This window comes from Ahaetulla prasina, chromosome 2, assembly GCF_028640845.1.
Source record: "Ahaetulla prasina isolate Xishuangbanna chromosome 2, ASM2864084v1, whole genome shotgun sequence".
Lineage (NCBI taxonomy): Eukaryota > Metazoa > Chordata > Lepidosauria > Squamata > Colubridae > Ahaetulla > Ahaetulla prasina.
The window spans coordinates 52,785,384-52,804,622 of record NC_080540.1 but is presented as its reverse complement, the minus strand read 5'-3'; positions in this window follow the sequence as shown (position 1 = coordinate 52,804,622).

The following is a 19,239-nucleotide window of genomic DNA, read 5'->3' as shown; positions in this document are numbered from 1 at the left end:
TCTTCTTATTTTAAGTTCTCCTCTCCAGAATAACTCGTGCTCCTTCCAACCGCAGGGGAGAAAACCCCCGCACTCGGAGCACTCCACCACGCCACCGATATTCCCTTCCTTCTCCTCCTCAATTCTTCTCCGCCCTGTTCACCACCAGGCTGCTGCAGTTATAAATCCAATGCCCCGGTGTCACTGGGCACAGCGCCCAGGCGACGACCAAAATAATGGCGGCCTGTGGCCTCCAACCCCGCCAAGCCTAGGACGCGCCAGCATCGGGTCCCCACAGTCCTGTATATCGGCTGGGAGACCCTGGCGAGCCGTCTGACGGCAGGTGTCCTTTTCGGAACACCTGGCCCCTGAGGGCCTCGGCGGCGGCCGGATTCGGGCGCTGGAGGCAGGAGAAACCTTCCAGACGTCCGTTGCCGCTGGATACCGGAAGTCGTCTCCGTAACAATCCAACAGTTGAGTGATTACTGGCCCAATCTCATGAAAGCCAAAGTCATTCAGCTCCATCCAGTAAATGCCAAGTTAAAATATGGATCACAGCAATGGGCATGGTCCTTTGGGATCTAGAAATATAGCTGAAATCATAAGGATACCATCAAGTCTGTTGTCACCTATCCCTGATTTATCAGGAGTCAGAAAAGATATAACAGTTGCTGTTTACTATTTTGACACAGGAGCTAAACAAGAAGGTACTCCAAGAATAACAACCATTTCTCCTCCTCCTCCTTGAGGAAAGAAAACCATCACACACACACACAAACACACACACACACACACACACAAACACACACACACACACACACACAAAAGAATAGAAAGGAAAAAAACCATAAAGACAATAAACATAGAGTTTACAAGCATCAGAGAATCAGGTTAAAATATTTCATTAATTAATTTAATTAATTGACTATACTATATCATTGTAATAACTAAACCAAATAGTATTAAAATCCAGGTAATATCAATTGCAATAGTCAAAAGAGCATAAATTATAAAATGATTCAAAATTATAGTAATTTCTTTCTGAGAAATGAAAGATTTATATTAAAAGAGGTTCAAATTTAGGATGTAGCATAAACCTATCTAAAAAGTTAGAATTCGGAAATGGTTTTCAGGTTGAAGGAAATTCCATTTCAGATTTATTTTTTTAAATACAATGATTTTTTTTTTTTAGACAAGAGTGTTCTTGCAGCTTAATTATCTGTTCTTCTGCAGAAGAAACCAAGCATATATTCTTTACAGGAGTTATAGTATGATCAAAGTTAATACAACGTTCTTTGTGGGAATGTACAGTTTAGTAATAGCTAATAGAAAAATACCAACTTTTATTTTTTTAAAAATGATTTTTATTAAACAATTTTAATAGTTTTTAACAATTTTCCGGTTTGCAACATTTCCACATTGATATACATCCATTATATATCCATTTCTCCCTTTACTTCTATATATCTATACATGTGGTTCCATTCTCCTTTATACATACTAATATATTAATATACTAATTTATACATTTTGTGTTATCTATATCTGCACAGATTTATTACTATTTTCTAACTCCTAAGTCTTCTTTCTTCGACATTTTCTTAACTTTTGCACCTACCCTCTAACCATTTGTACCATACATTCCATACCAGTACTCCGTTTTTCCTTTATCTTTTATTTCTTTTGTCAATCTGTCCACTCTCAGTGCACTCCAGAAAAGAAAAATACCAACTTTTAAATGTTTATCCTATTATAGATCATTTTCCAAAATTGTTGAGCTTTATAAGATTGCCGCCAAAGTGGGATGGAATTATCTAATCTGGGTGCTTCATTTTCACCCATTTTTAGAAAATAAATTATTTTAGCAACCAGTACTGGAATAATATACCATGATAAAATATCTTATATCAGTTTTCTCTAAGTATATTATTTAATATTTTTCTTTCACTGAAATTCCTATCCTTGCATCTTTCTTTTTTTAATCTAAATTTTCCGTTCATTTGATCCTACAGAGTTTAATCAGATCAGATTCTGAGTCATATTTACACCAGCAATTTATAAATAAGACTTGGCAAATGCTCTGAATTTTGGATTATGAGGATTTCAAATTCAGACAAGCTTCTAGGTATTGTTTTTGTATTCCTTTAAAGTTATTCTGATTATGTGAAGAAATTGAAACCAGTTGGGTGGTTTTTACAACTCCAAATAGACAGTCTCGATATTTTCCCTTTATTATAGCAGCTTCTATGACTTGTCTGTTCCTGGGGTGAATTTCTTTATGCTTTTCTCTTCATGAAAATAAATAAATATTTAATAGCAGTGCAAAATATGATAAATCTGGTCTGATTCTTTTCCACAAATGTCCACAAATGTTTAATTTAGTGCTTATTATTGCATAACCTCTTATAAATTGGTTTTGTAATTATTTGAGATATTCGTGCTATAATCCAATCTGTAACCCAATAAGTATATTGGTTTAACATAAGGGACTGCCAGAGAACCTCATTCTTTCAAATCTTAAATCCATCAATATATTCTTCAGATATGATATAGCTTTCTTTCAATTTAAAGATAAACAATCATCTCACAATCATTTTACTACCATCCCGTAAGAAAGTCGCTTTTACAAATCAAGAAACACTGAAATCTGTCCACATTTGAAGGAGCAACAAACAATGCACTTTAACATTTCAATTATATTTATTCCAAGAGTTTTCATTCCGAGTATCTTCAGAAATTCATTTGCTGGAGAATGTTCAGTGCCTTGCCAAATGTCTGTTGCCTGTGGGGAGCAACATTTTAGTAAGCTTAAACTTATTAAGAATTGCTTGCAGTTCAATGATTTGGAAGAATAAGTTGAACTATTTGACCCTACCCTCAGAGGAAAACTTACATGCAAAACAAATACAATTATGATGGTGTGCCTGCCTGGTGATTTTGCAACCTTGAAAATGAGAAAGAAATGAGAAAGAACCACAAAGATTCAACAAATTGTAACTCAGAAAAACAAAGGATGGTTCTTCTAAGTACTATGACTTTAAGACAAACATTCCAAGGCAGGGATCAGAATACTGTAGCCATTGCAACTGACCAGGATAGGGTAATGTTGAATCTATGGCTGGTCTGCCCTATGTCCGTGTGACTTTTTTTTTTCTTTTCTCAATGCATATGTCAAATTTACAATGAAAGAAAAGTGATGTATTGAGACTCGTCCCATTGACATCCTGGAAATTCAAGATATCAGGTTCCAGTAATAGAGATCTTACAAGGAACTAAATATATTTTATTGGCAGGTGCAGCTGAGCTGGCTGCCATCCAAGATCACCTACAATCTGCTATTATTCATAAATGTACCGTATGATTTGTAAAGAGCAGTGTGGGTGGGTGGGTGGGGGAGCGTCTCTGCATATTGGATCTGCCCCAGGCTCCTGTGGGTGACTTGTCATTCATATAATAGCCCTGGCAGTAATGCACAAGAGAGAGAAATGGAAAGAAAGAAAGGAGTATAATAATAAGTTCTCCACTCCTCTGAATACAACAAAATATCTTATGCCACCAGACTTGAAATCCTGGGTTTAGAAAATTTAGAACTATGCCGCCTTCGACATGACCTGAGTTTAACTCATAGAATCATCTGTTACAATGTCCTTCCTGTGGAAGACTACTTCAGCTTCAATTGCAACAATACACGAGCACACAATAGATTTAAGCTTAATGTGAACCATTCCAATCTTGATTGCAGAAAATATGACTTCAGTAACAGAGTTGTTAATACTTGGAATACACTACCTGACTCTGTGGTCTCTTCCCAAAATCCCAAAAGCTTCAACCAAAAACTGTCTACTATTGACCTCACCCCATTCCTAAGAGGTCTATAAGGAGTGTGCATAAGAGCACAAGCGTGCCTACCGTTCCTATCCTATTGTTTCCTTTCATTACATCAAATTAATATAGTTAATTCATACTCATGCTTATATATATACTTATATATTTATAGTTATTTCATGCTTATGCTTAGATATACTGTGTGACAAAATAAATAAATAAAAAATAAAATAAATAAATCCTAATATACAGTCTGTTTGTTCCTAGTTTTTTCTTCCTGACACACAAAAGGAGTGTTTTTAATCTTTTCAGTTGTTATCTGCAGCAAACTGATGCAATCTTAAAATACGTTAGATTTTTAAATGTTTTTTCTTGATTTGCTAACTATGCTGATAACAATGTATAAGGAATTAAATAAATTGCTTGATTTGGGGAATTATTTTCCTATCGAAATTCATTATGTGATACAGGTGAGGCCACTATAATGTTGAGATAAGATTGCTTTAACCTTTGATTGTTTTTTTTTTTTTTTGTTCAAAAAGTTTTTATTAGTCAAAAAAGGTTTATACAAATACATATCAGGTATGGTAAATTTTCATTTTTCTTATCTAAAATAAGAATTTTACTCAAATTTTTTAACACATACAACAGCCATAAGGCAAGCAGGTGACACGAAGTAGCAAAGTTTGCAAATTTTAAATACGTAATAAAGAAGAGTCAAGAATAAACAGAATATCGTACAAAAGAGAATAAGGAAAACCAACACAATCCCAAATATCTTTATCACTTCCTAGTTTTGGATCTCAGAACTCTGGGTTCAGCCTGACCCAACTCCAGGGCCGCAACAGCGGCAGCCGCTTCAGCCCCATGATCTATAACCTCCCTTCTTCAATTCCTGGGTCATCTGATTCCAGGAAGGCTTTGTGTTCCTCCACATAGGCCGTAGCCTCCGCAATTGTACTGATTTTTTCGTAATGCCCTCCGGAAAATCATCAATCCTCTGGCATCAGCCATCTGAAGCCCACTCCTTCTGGTACAATTTGCTTGACAAAATAATATTTCTTTCTTTTTCACGCACCTGTCTGGGAATCTGCCTCAGAATGGCTATCTCCTGCCCCTGTAAATCAGTGCCCCACTCCTATGTTTTCTAAGAATTTCATCTCGCCTCTTCTCACAAATTTGACATGAACCTCTCTGGGAACTGCATGCGTGCGTGCATATTGAATTAACTCTATAAACTCGATCCACATCCCAATTCATGAAATCAACACCTCTCCCAAGAAATTCTCCCAACAATTTAGTCACAACATCTCTCAAGTCTTCTTGGTCCACTTCTTCCAAATTTTGAAACCTAAGGAAATAAGACATTTTATCCATCTGTAGTCCAAGCACAGCATTGCCTGTCGTCTCCTCTCTTTTCTGCACTGCCCGTGATTTCACCCTCCAGACCTTCCACTTTCTGCTTGTTTTCTGCTGAGACTTGTTGAGTATCCTTTAAATCCTTTGGATAGTCACAATTTCTTCTCTTATTTCCGTTTGGCCTCTTTGCAAATCATCCAGTTTCTTGTCCATATTGGATAACTTTTCCAGAATTCTCTCCATCTCTCCAGCAGTTGGTCTCTGACCTTTGCCATTTGAAAAAAAAGAATCAAAATCCTCAGGCAAGCACAGTATCCTTGTAATTTCCTCCGGATCCACCAGGGGCACTCACAGGAGCAACGAGTCCAGAGTACAGTTAGTCAACCAGGAAACCGAAGGAAGTGATGTCATCAAAATTCTCATAGTGAAGGCGGAAGCTGGACGCCACCACTGTTCCCCAGAAGGAGGGGGCCTCAAACCTTCCCTCCTAAATTTCTCCATCACCTCTTCTCTCCAGAGCTCCACAAAACCGGTAATCTTCTTATTTTAAGTTCTCCTCTCCAAATAACTCGTGCTCTTCCAACCGCAGGGGAGAGAACCCCCACCCGGAGCACTCCACCACGCCACCGATATTCCCTTCCTTCTCCTCCTCAATTCTTCTCCGTGCCCTGTTCACCACCAGGCTGCTGCAGTTATAAATCCAATGCCCGGTGTCACGGGCACAGCGCCCAGGCGACCAAAATAATGGCGCGGCCTGTGGCCTCGAACCCGCCAAGCCTAGGACGCGCCAGCATCGGTCCCCACAGTCCTGTATGTCGGCTGGGAGACCCTGGCGCAGTCCGTGCAGGTGTCCTTTTCGGAACACCTGGCCCCTGAGGGCCTCGGCGGCGGCCGGATTCGGGCGCTGGAGGCAGGAGAAACCTTCCAGACGTCCGTTGCCACTGGATACCGGAAGTCGTCCCCAACCTTTGATTGTTAATCAGTAAGCCTAATGTAATTGAATGTCTCTCCAACTCATAATGGTAGCCAGAATAATTGGATTAACCTGAAAGGATCCCTCCTCTTATTAATAAGATAGGGTAATTTATGCAAGTGGATATTGGATATCAGAGAATATTGGAGTTTTTTAAGCTTCCAAAATAATTGGAAGTGTCAATTAATGTGTTAGCAGCCTATCACAAACATTTTAAACCTCTAAATTTTGGTATCTGTACATACTCAAAACAACTTATAGGGTGAAACTGTACACACAATAAAATATAAAATTAATAAATGCTGCTAATAAAAATAAAAAAAATAATACAATTACAAATTTACCCTCCACTGCAAAATAAGAATGAAAAGATATCAAAGTAATACCATTAAAAAAAAATACTTTAAAAGAACATCATAACATCATAACAAACTTCTTATCACTTTGCTGAAGTAGGGCAGACAAAGCTTATTTAGTTGCAAAGACTTAGGGCCACTACAGTGAAATGACCTTAGTTTTCCCTTGTGTTTGCAATACAGGCCAGTTACAAAGGTTAGATAGTTAACTAGAAGAACCTCTAATCCAAGGGTATCAAACTCACATCATCATGGCAGCATCACGTGATGTATTGTGACTTTTCCCCATTCACTAAATCAGGCATGGGCATGGCCAGTGTGTGACATATCTGGCCTATGGGCCAGTGGTGGGTTTCAAAATTTTTTACTACCGGTTCTGTGGGTGTGGCTTGGTGGGCATGGCATGGCTTGTTGGATGTGGCAGGGGAAGGATACTGCAAAATCCTCATTCCCTCCCCAATCCAGGGGAAGGTTACTGCAAAATCCCCATTTCCTCCCGATCAGCTGGGACTTGGGAGGCAGAGAATAGATGGGGGCAGGGCAGGAGTGAAATCTAAAAATTTTCCCTACTGGTTCTGTGGGCATGACTTAATTGGTGGGTGTGGCTTGGTGGTCAGATGACTGGGTGTGCGTGGCCAATAACAATAAATAGTAAAAATAATAAACAAAGTATAAAAAACAATAAGAGGTATCAAAAACCAACTTTCACATTTTACAGACTACACAATACAACACAACACAACTGACTCACACACAATGTAAAAGCAGCTGCACTTCACACTTCACCCAGCCATAAAAAGCTCAAAAACCAACTTTCACACTTTACATACACACAATTCACACACACACACAATGTCACATACAGCTTTCTGAGATTTTGTGTGTGTAGTTAGAGTGAAACACTACAGAAACACACCAAATCTCAGAAAACTGCACAAATTTTTATTTTATTTTATTTTATTTTATTTATTTTATTTTATTTTATTTTATTTTATTTTATTTTATTTTATTGTGGACTTCAAATCCCAGAGTTCCTCAGCCAGCAAAGCAGGAAGTCAAAGCAAGCTTTTTTTTTTTTCTTCAGTAGCTGAAGAAAGCATGGCGTTGCCAGCCTTAAAGAGCAGTAATTATAGGTAAGTGAGGAGGGGGAATTGGCTGGGCATGGGTGGGGGCTCTTGTAAGTGGGGGCTGTTAAAAAGTGAGTTTAAAAGCCTGTGAGGATCAGGAAACTCCTCTGGGATCACCATAGAAGGCTTTTAAAACTTCATTTTTTTCTTGTTTTTTTTTCCCTTCGGCTGAAGAGGATTTTTTTTTTAAAAAACTTTTAGAAGTGTTCTGATGATCTCTGCTCAGCCCTGCGATCATCAGAGGTTTTTTTTTACTTTCCAAGGCATGTTTCAGCTGAAGAAAAACTTTTAAAAGTAGAAAAAAAAAAACCTCTGCTGATGGTGCGGCTCAGCAGAGGCAGGGGGGGGAGGGGCCAGGGATTTTTGCTACCTGTCCTCCGAACCAGCAGCTGCCATCGCTACCTAATCGGGCAAGCCGGTGCGAACTGGGAGCATTTCACCCCTGGGGCAGGGCCAGTCAGAATTTTTACTACCAGTTCTCCGAACTATTCAAAGTTTCCACTGGTTCTCCAGAATTGGTCAGAATCTGCTGAAACCCACCTCTGCTGTGGGCCATGACTTTGACAGCCCTGCTCTAATCTAATAATAGTGAATATTTGGGGTCAGGGATGAACTGGTGGGTTCTTGGCATTTGTTCTCCATGGTTGGCTGATTCCTAGATTAAGTAACATCACCAGAGTAGAGTAGAGTAGAGTAGAGTAGAGTAGAGTAGAGTAGAGTAGAGTAGAGTAGAGTAGAGTAGAGTAGAGTAGAGTTTGTTGGCTGTTTTTGTATTGTACAGCTTATAATTCAGACCTTATGTTGCAGCTGCCAGCCTCAGCTTGAAGGTTGCAAAGTCTCTCTCCTCAGCGGCTGGGCTTTTGGCCATGGCTGCGGGAGTTGCAAGAGCGGTTAGCTGTGGAGTGGCAGACCATGCCTGAAAGAGTGGGAAGGTGCAAGGTGCCCAGCCAGCTTTGACGCCAGGTTGGCTCATCTTGCTTCAGTGTCTCCCAAGCAATGGAGCACCCTGCAGAGGGCAAGGAGCCTGCTGGGTGGGGTCTTCCACCTGCCGATGACCATGGCCAGGTCCGAGCAGGATGGTGGCACTGGAAGGTGCCATTGCCCTACAAGGACACCGAGCTAGCACTGGCTGGAATCAATATGCTGCTCAACAACGGATTCCAGAAATCTGACCAGCTCTTCAGGAAATACAATTTTACAATGTGGAGCAGGAGTCCTGGAGGGAGGAGGAGTCCTGGAGGAGTAATATCTCCCTAAAAAAAAAATCCTTAGTCCAGCTGGTCCAGCTGGTAGAACCTTGTAAGGGCCCCTTTCCAGGGTTACAGGAAAAGACGATCAATGGTTTTGAAGACGGAAGAGGGCTTTATGCCCCAATGGTAAATAAAATGGCAGAATCATCTTCTAGGAGAAGGAAAACTCTGATTTCAAATCTCCACTGCCTTGTGGCTATATCTACTACTGGAAAAGGCTTCAGGAGTCAAACTTGAGGCAAAATCCAGAGCCGGAGTCCTGGAAGCAGTTCATGACTGTGTACAATCATGTTCTGGTAACTCCTGTGAGAACCACCTCCATTGTGCTAATCACCCACTGGGGCCCCAAGTCAATTGGCACAGTCAGATCTTTAAGCCCTAATGAAAAGATAGGATGGTTGGGGCCAACTTCACATTGGGGAGCAAGATGTTTCAGAGGGCAGGAGCATCAGCAGAGAAGGCCTTTCTCCTGGACCCCACCAGCCAGAATAATCTGGCTGGTGGGTCCTGCAGCATGTCTCCTCTGCTGGGATAAGTGATATGGGCATGTTGAGAAGGTCCTGAAGGGCTGTAAAGGTGATCACCAAATACTTGAACTGCACCAGGAAGCTGATTGGTAACCAGTGCAGTTCGCGGAGCAGCAGTTCTATAGTGGTCAGTTGTGGAGGTCCCCAAAACTTCCCATGTTGCCACACACTGCACCAACTGTAGCTTCTGAATGCCTTCAAGGGTAGCCCCATATAGAGCACATTACCCAATAGACCAGTCATGAGATGACTAGGGACTGAATGACTGAGCTCATGGAATTCTGAATAATATGTTTCAAGGTATTATCAAAACTTCTGATAGGAAAATACCCAGTGATAATTTTTAAATTGTGAGTTGGAAAGTTCTAGGCTTGTTCCTTGCATATCAAGAGAGAACAGAGAGAGAAAGAAAAATAGAAGTAGGGTGTAAGAGTTTGCTAGTCAGCAAATACAGAGGTTCAGCTGTGACTAAAAGCCCATAATGGCTCACATCAGCAAGCTGTCTTAGACTTAGCAAATCATCCATGGACAACTCATGAATCCTTCTGCCAAGGGCTCTCCTTTTCTCTCTCTCCACAAGATTGTTGCTTAGTGATTGAAGCTGTTTATAGTTCGTGAATTTCCTGGGCTCTACATCTGATCCTTTACATCAAAAATTCTCCAGAAGAGAATTGCAGGGAGATAGCAAGATGCCAAGTTGGCTTTTCTAGTCCAGCCTTCAATTTAACACCCTGGCCACAGTCCTGTAGTTGGACTGGCAGCCACATGAATAATATACCAGGATTGCAAATTTTACATGGTGAAAAGGCCTATGGCAAATTTGGCAGCTGTGGTGCTGAAGTATCACTTGAATGGACTTGGGTTGATAGACATGAAAAATAAAATAGTATCCTGGGCCCATTTGATTCTCTTTTGTCTTTACATTGGCTATCAGATCTATACTACATTGCAACACATTCCCAAACTGAGAAGGCTATAAAAATAAGTACCAGTTACAAACAAAATGTGTATCTGTGGATGTAAATATGCCAATTGCTCAAATTGATAAATAGCATACTAAAAGCTTTGATGGAAATTCTTGATTCTTTCTCTAGTTCCTAATTATATGAGCAGACAGCACTATATAATTTTATTGCACCACTTTTTTGTTCCAAAAAGGAAAAAAAAACCCATAGGATGTCTGAGACCGAAATTTAACATGAAGAGTTGATAATCATCCCTTGGGATCTCTGTCTTAATGTATAAGGTGATTTATTAATGCCGGGCAAATATTCAAAGAGGTGTTTCAACCTGGTGACATTTCAATCAGATCATCCCACTGAACCTAAGGGAAAAGAGGGACTTGCTTTGAAGGAATGAATTGAATCATTAAAACTTTGGATGGGCTTTCTGGATTTGATGGGTTTCTTCTGTTGGTTTTAGGGTTGTTACATACAATAATGTTGCAATTTCATGTCTGTATACAAAGAATGTTGATGGGGAGTTTGAGTGTAGGATGAACTTTTGTCACTCACATGAGTATTTCTTTACTTGCATGCTTGTGTACAGCCACTGCCGCACCATGTGACTTTGGCCAATTATTTTTCTTGCCAGACTTCTTTTTAGTGGGAGAAATTCTTTTGTTTTACTGTTTCCACCTGATTTGTGTTTTTCTATTCTCTTCGTAGGATTTGCTTGCTTTGAAGTTGATTCTATTTGGACAGTGTGAGAAAGAGAGTGGCTGCAATGCGAGTTCAAGCAGGGAGAAGAAAAATACACATGGTGAATACTGGACATTAAGCATCAAATTGGTCTCCTACTTTCTTTCTTTCCTCATGGAGCAGATGTCAATGTAATGTCTGTAGTCCAGAGCCACTAGTATTAAAGAAGAGGACCCAAAGACTCCACCATGGCAAACCCCATGGGCCAGTACTTTAATCTTGTGGCACAAAGAGAGATAAAGGAGTTTTCTGTTGAGGAGGTGAAGAGAGATTTTGAGGGGGAAAAAAGGGATTGTGACCATCCCCTTTTCTCTGAGCTTTGAAGAAGAGGGAAATGCTGACAACGAATAATGAATCCTGAAGCCACAATAAAGTCAAAATTACACTTTGTACATCTCAAAGTGGGAATAACGTGGATTACATACATTTGGTTCATTTGTGAGGTAATGTGTGATATCATTTGCCACCTATGATTTTCTCTTCATAGGAACAAGTGGCTCCTAAGTGTACTAGGCACTTTTGCACCACCTTGTTCTGCCCTCCTTGTAATGTGTATGTAGGGAAGTACTTGAGTACCTGATATTGCAAGCAGCACAATCATGCACAAATTTACACTTTGCCTTTGGTTGTCCCAAAGGTGCTTTTTAAAGAGGCAACTGGACTTCGTTTTTTCTTTGAAGACAATTCGCTTCTCACCCAAGAAGCTTCTTCAGAGCTGAACCTTCTAAATAAATAAATAAATCTTATTGGGCATCTATAGAATTTCTATTTAATTTTTAAAATTTTGCAGTCCTGTTCCATTTTTTAACTGGTTAAGGTAACAATATTTTACTGTCTAACATAAAAAGACTTTGCTCACAAGCTTCCACTGAGCATCCAATATAGCCTGAGCAAGGAAGAAAGGACTATCAGTGAACTATCCAGGGGCCATCTCACAAAGATGTGTATTCAAATTACAAGCCATTTTCACTGCCTGGGAGGAAAGCTGAAGCAGAACCCGGGAACTGGAAGTCACCCATAATAGCCAGATCTTTTAGGATAACACCGTGAAATCCCATGTTCCTGAGATTTAAGAGTTGGTTAAGCAGCAGTAGCAGTAGTAAATAAGTTATCATAAAGTTGAGAATTTGTGTGAATGCACCACTCAATAAAAAGCATGAACAATGGTCTAAAAAGGTGCTTTTTTGAGAACGCTGGTCCTGTAAATGTCTCTTTAGCCAGATGCTTCCTTTGTAAAATCTCCCATGTGGCACAGGGACAATTTCATGCATCCATTATTCCTACTTATGCAAACCATCCATCTTCATAAGTTTGAAAGGACATAGCTGAAGAATGGAAACTGGTTATAGCTGTTCAGGGAGAGGTCTTGTACGTTACAGGCATAAAGGGGGACAACACTTTTCTGTAGCCATGGAAGGATGAAATGGTCAGGATTGTTCAGGGGCTAAAGAATTAGCATCAGGGCAATGGTGGAAAGGTGGAAAGGTAATATCTCACCTTTCAGTGTTAAGTCTGCAAGCAGCATGAGCACTTTCCCTCCTTTCCTGAAGAATTGCTGCTGTTACTGTGTTGATTTTGGCTTGGCCAGATTTTGTTCAACCTAAATCACAATTCTAGCTTTATTTATTTTGTCACAACAATATATATAAGTATCATACAAAAAGATTATATCGTATATAAACATAAATATGAGTAAATATTAGGAGGTATAAGTATATATATATATATATATATATATATATATATATATATATATATATATATATATATATATATATATATATATATATATATATATATATATATATATATATATGAAGAAGAAAAAGAAAAACAATAGGACAGGAACAGTAGGCACGTTTGTGCTCTTATGCACGCTCCTTATGGTCCTCTTAGGAATGGGGTCAGGTCAATATTAGAAAGTTTTTGGTTAAAGCTTTTGGGATTATGGGAAGAGACCACAGAGTCAGGTAAAGTGTTCCAAGCACTGATGATTCTGTTACAGAAGTCATATTTTCTGCAATCTATATTAAAGCGGTTAACATTAAGTTTAAATCTATTGGTTGCTCTTGTATTATTGCAATTAAAGCTGAAGTAGTAGCTGTGCAAGCTCTCCTGGGTAGGGCCAAGCATCAGCTTCATAACTCTTAGCATTATTATTAGAGCACAGGGTTTAACACAGGCGTAATCAGCCAGTAGCTCGAATATCAAATTTGGCTTTTTTTGGGAGGGGAGGAACAGAATGAGCTACCATTTGGCCTCCCAATTTCAATACTGGAAATAGGCCAGGAGGATTCTAAATGCTGAAAATGTCCCAATATAATTTTCTTGCTGTCTTTCCTTCATCTCTGATTCATAGCCTTAAAGCAGACCCGATGTAGTCAGCTGAAAGTTTTCAAAAGTTAAAGAAACACAGACAAGCAAAATATGTTCTTTGATTTGCCTGGGGCAGGTATAAAATTAAATTTCAACACTTAGTAAGTGGATTGGCTCCAAATGCATGCTGCTTCTGTTAAGATGGATAGAGAAAAAGGTGTGAATGGCCATGAATTGCTAATGCTTTGCTTTCTTTTAAGAAGAGACAAGGCAGTGGCTCTTTTCTCTCCAAATGTGCTAAATTTAGAGCAAGGGTGTGATAATGGAGCTTGTCAAGTACAGGCTGTTTTTAAGAAGACAAATGTTCCAGCCTTGGGAATAAGGACCCATGAATTATGCCTGGTCCCAAATTTTTGCTTTACTTTTTCTGGGTTTAGTGGCCAGTCTCCCAAGTTACAATTGTTGTATTATTGCTGCCTTCTTACAACAGTTATTAAGGGGATATGGGTGCTACTTTCTGCTCCTGTTTCTCACAGCCCTGTTGCTTATCACGGCTGCTCCTACCATACTGACATAGTTTCCTGTCTCTTGATTGGCACTTTAATTCTCTCTGTCCTGAATGGCCTATTTCACCAAGGCCCTCTCAGAAAACCTAGCACCTAATCTCGAAAAAGGCTTTGAGAGAGAAGCCTTCTCAGAAGATCAACTTTTTGCAGCCACAAAAGAGAAATTTTGCCATCAGGCCCCAGTCCTCAAGGTTAAATTTATATTATAATGATTGCATTAAAGTGCAACTTATTGAATTCCTGTCAAACGTAAAGAAGACTTGCTTAGTTTCGCAAATAAAATAAAACCAGTGGTCACTACCACAAAGAGTGAATTCATCACTTCTGTAATCCTTAGTTCCTAAAGTCCTTGGAGTTATATTTGCCCAGGAAGATAATAATAATAATAATAATAATAATAATAATAATAATAATAATAATAATAATAATAATAACAACAACAACAACAACAACAACAACAACAACAACAACAACAACAGAGTTGGAAGGGACCTTGGAGGCCTTCTAGTCCAACCCTCAGCCCAGGCAGGAAACCCTACACCATCTCAGACAGATGGTTATCCAACATTTTCTTAAAAATTTCCAGTGTTGGAGCACTCACAACTGTGTGAAGCGTAATCAGACCATTAAGCTCAAGAGCTCACCTTTATCAATACCACTTGAGGCAGGTTGAAATCTCAAATTGGCACCTACTGAACAGGCAGGTACAAAAACCTAACAGGATTCCCCCACCCCAAATGCTTTTATTTGAGGTTATGAATTAAGTCCGTCATTGGCTCTTTAGCTACAAACAAGAAGGGTGTAATTGGCTAATGTTCTTTGCTGATTGTTTTCCCTGCATTGTGGTCAGGCTCTTTGTCTCTTGTAATGTGCATCGATGAGCAAGATTGCCAAGCCTTGCATTACTTTCAGCGTCATTCCCTGTCTCAGCTTCTTTTATGTCTTTATCTTTGTTCTCCCTTGTGCTAATGGAATCTTACACTTCTCTGCTAGTCCTGCCAACTCATCTGACAGCTCAACTCAGACCTCTGAATGTAATCTCAGGGCTAAGCAGCCTGGAGCCCTTTTTGGGGCCAAATCTTTTATCTTCTGCATTACAGGAGACAATGATTGAATAGGTGTCAAGCTAGTACATAAAAATGCAAACCTCATTACTGCCTATAAGAACAGGAGGAAATAATGGTGGCAAGGCTATGAATGCCACCTTCTCTGTGATTTGCCTATCATTTTGGTGACATATTGTACTGCCATGTCTGCTTCTGTCTCTGTTAATATGCCAACATGCCATAAACAAGCCATGTTGTGAAGAAGCTAAGTGCTGAAGCCAGTGATGAAGAGGGCCTCCCCCAGGGTGGCATCCTCCTATACCTCCTATACTATATTTCAGGCACTCCCAAAACCCAGTAATCAAAGACCACAAATTATATAATTTGAGGATAACAAGAACTTCAGAAAAAACAATTGCTACCAACCTGCCTTCCATTGAGGACCTGTATACTGCATGAATCAAGAAGAGGGCCGTGAAAATATTTACAGATCCCTCACATCCTGGACATAAACTGTTTCAACTTCTACCCTCAAAACAATGCTACAGAGCACTGCACACCAGAATAACTAGACACAAGAACATTTTTCCCCGAATGCCATCACTCTGCTAAACAAATAATTCCCTCAACACTGTCAAACTATTTACTAAATCTGCACTACTATTAATCTTCTCATCATTCCCATCACCCATCTCCTTCCACTTATGACTGTATGACTGTAACTTTGTTGCTGGTATCCTTACCATTTATATTGATATTGTTTTCTGATTGCTTATATGTACCCTATGACTATCATTAAGTCACCTTATGATTCTTGATGAACGTATCTTTTCTTTTATGTACACTGAGAGCATATGCACCAAGACAAATTCCTTGTGTGTCCAATCAAACTTGGCCAATAAAAAATTCTATTTTCTGCACAATTGTGACTTATTATAGATCATATAGAGGCTGTTGTGCCATCTATATATCCCTTCCTGAAAAGATAATCATAATATTAAAAAATACCTCAGTGAAATCCAGAGGCAACTTGAGAAATATACTGTCGTCTAAAAATTCTAATGTCTTAACCATTTTTATCCCATTCTGTCAACAATGGAGAACTTTGTAATTGCTTTGTAATCTCCATGACTGCTTATAAACAATAACTCTCTTTTTGCAACCCTGTAACATTTTTTTCCTGCAAATTGAATCTCAACTAGGAATTAATCCATTTGCTGTTGAATTATAAATTTAGACAGAATTGCACAGGCCTAGAGTTATACCTTTCACCCTAAAGTGGAATAGCAGCATAAATATTTTGGTCAGGCAACATTAGCACTATTTTTTAAGAAGCTTGATTTCCTAGGTTTCTCTATGGGAATACCTGAGAATTAAAAATATGCTAAGGTGCTTCATCTAGCATATCAGGCTTAACATTTTTGGCATTTTGCAAAAATCATTTGCAAAGACCATCTGCCTTCTGAATCAAGAGAGTAAACTTTACCCCTTCCCTTTCCTCAGAGAATAGCCATTAAGCTGAATCCATTTCTAATATGTTCTGTGAACTTTCTGCTCATCTCTTTGGGGTATTACAGTAGCCTTTTTCAAACTGGAGCTCCATCATCAGTTTCACTGAAATGACCTATCTGTTCTGCAGTTATTGTGCTTAGGAGTGGAAAAAAAAACACCTTAATACATATACATATTAGCATGCAAATGAATCAAGACGCCAATATCCCAAAGGTGCTTTTTCAAGAAGTGGACTTTCTGGTTTTTCTTTGAAGATGTTTTGCTTCTCATCTAAAAAGCTTCTTCAGCTCTGAGACTTAAGACTCCAATAATATAAGGCAGTGGTGAAATTGAGCCGGTTCTATCCAGCTCGGGCGAACCGATAGAGCCGACAGCAGGAGGCTCCGCCCAACCACCCGAGATGTCATCATGTCCCGTTTTTGACCCTCTGCACATGCGTGAAGGAGGCATGTGCACTCACATGTGTGAACCGGTAGCGAAGGTAAGTAAAGTTCACCCCTGATAAAAGGTGATAATGCATTCCTTTTAATGTGTGTTTCCCCATTGTGTGTCTGCTTATTATCTTCGCAGCCTTTCCTCTCCAATGGATGTAAATACAAACATCCTTTCTCTTCTTGCTTATTATCCCAGCACCAGAATGAACATTTGAAAGGGTGGGGAGTTGGAAAAAGAACTGTAAGATTTGTTGTTTTATCTGGCTTCTCATGAATTGAGTTCCAGAAATCTGTGACTTCAGTATCTGAGCAAGTTTTATAAGCTGAAAGTACATATTAACTACTTGAACAAAATACAGAGAATAAACTAACTATATCTGCATCACCACACTACATTTGTTTTGACTTTCATGTACACGTGAAAGGAAAAATATTATAGTATTCTCTAAGCCACTTTTTGTGCAGTCATGTAAATTATAACACAGATGTTCCATGGATAACAATATAAACTGTTTATGGTGGTGAAATTACATCCCAAATGGCATTGCCATGCTCTAATTTTCCATTAATTTACCAAGTAGCAGAAAAACAAAGATAGAAAAATGGTTTGTAGCAGCAATCAATAAATACCAAACTAATGTTCCAAGAGTTTATGGGATCTTTAATTAAATTCTACCCACTATTCAATAGTTTAAAATCTGGGAAATATCCTCTGTCTTTAGCAATGTACTGCATATATCAAAATAAATTCATGACTACATTGTTTTCCAAGGAAACGTCTGGGTAAAATGCATTATAGTTAAAACTCCAAAAGATATATAGCTTTGAAGTCAACATATAAAATGTATCAGGCATTGTTCGGTAAGCAAATTGCTAAATTATATATAATAGATCATATATTATTAAAAAAACCTATTATATTAGATATTGCCATTGATTAAGCAACTCTTTGTGGTATCAGTTCCTACCACTCTGTTTATATATTGAAGATGAATAGAAAAATACCAACAACTTCATATGCAATCTCTGTCAGACAAGTCAATGGTTATGTTTATGTAGTTTTCTAGGATGAACTCAAGTTCTCTATAGTACTTCCTATTGTTAAGTTACTGATATCATTAAATGTTGAGTGTACCCCAAAACCTCTGAAGAGGGATTGTACTCCTTTAGAAGACCAGAGATAAAATAATTATGGATTATTATCTGGAACAGACATGAAAAAGAATATATATAGCTCGGGTTGTAATGGGTCCTTGGTGATCTCCGAGCTTGGTTGTTTTTTCTTGCAGATGTTTCATTACCCAAACTAGTGCTAATCATCAGTGCTAATATGATATGAAGATATGAAGCTTGCCAGTTTATTTTGGAATTCCTAGAATGATATCACTGGACATTTGTTATTTCCTATTTTTTGTTTGTCAAGCTAGGTGGGAATATGGATCAAACCTCTATTCCTCAGAACGTAGGGTTGGACTGAGATAAGACTAAAATGAGAAGATAAAATGAAAGAGAAAGAGAGATAGAGAGAGCCTAGAAAGCACAGCTGATTGTTAAAAATAGGCAAATGTTTTCATAAGTAAATAAATGAAGTTTGAGTCAAGCCTCACCTCACATAATTAAATTTAGACCAGTGATATGAATATAATTTTAATCTGGTGTGTACTCTTTTTTCATTAGATTACAGAAAATAAATACAGCAGATGAAATGACACTGAATTATAACAATATTTGATGGTAGAGTCAAATAAATGAAATTAGCAGAGCTGGAATAGAAATGAAACTCCCTCCTTCTCTTTAACACTCTCTGGAGGTGTTTGGACTACAATTCCCAGAAATTCCAGTCTTAGGCCTGTTGAAGTATGTAACTGGATTAAAGATTAAACACTATGGAGGTATTAGATTTCTTTACACTCTTTCTCTCTCTCTCTCTCTTTCTCTCTCTCTCTCTCTCTCTCTCTGTGTGTGTGTGTGTGTGTGTGTGTGTGTGTGTGTGTGTGTTTGCACGCATAGGCACCTTTCCAGTACAGGTGGTCCTCATGCAATGACCACTCATTCAGAGACTGTTTATGACTGTGCTGAATGAATGATATATAGCTGGCCATGCTGACTTCTCACAAGCAAAGTCAATGGGAAAACTGGCAGGAAGTTGGAAATCATAATCATATATGATCCTCATTTAAAAACCTGCACATCCTCACTTAACAATGGCAACTAGGATGGCTGGAACTGCTGTTTCTAAGCAGCATGGTTACATGTTGTTGTTTTTTTT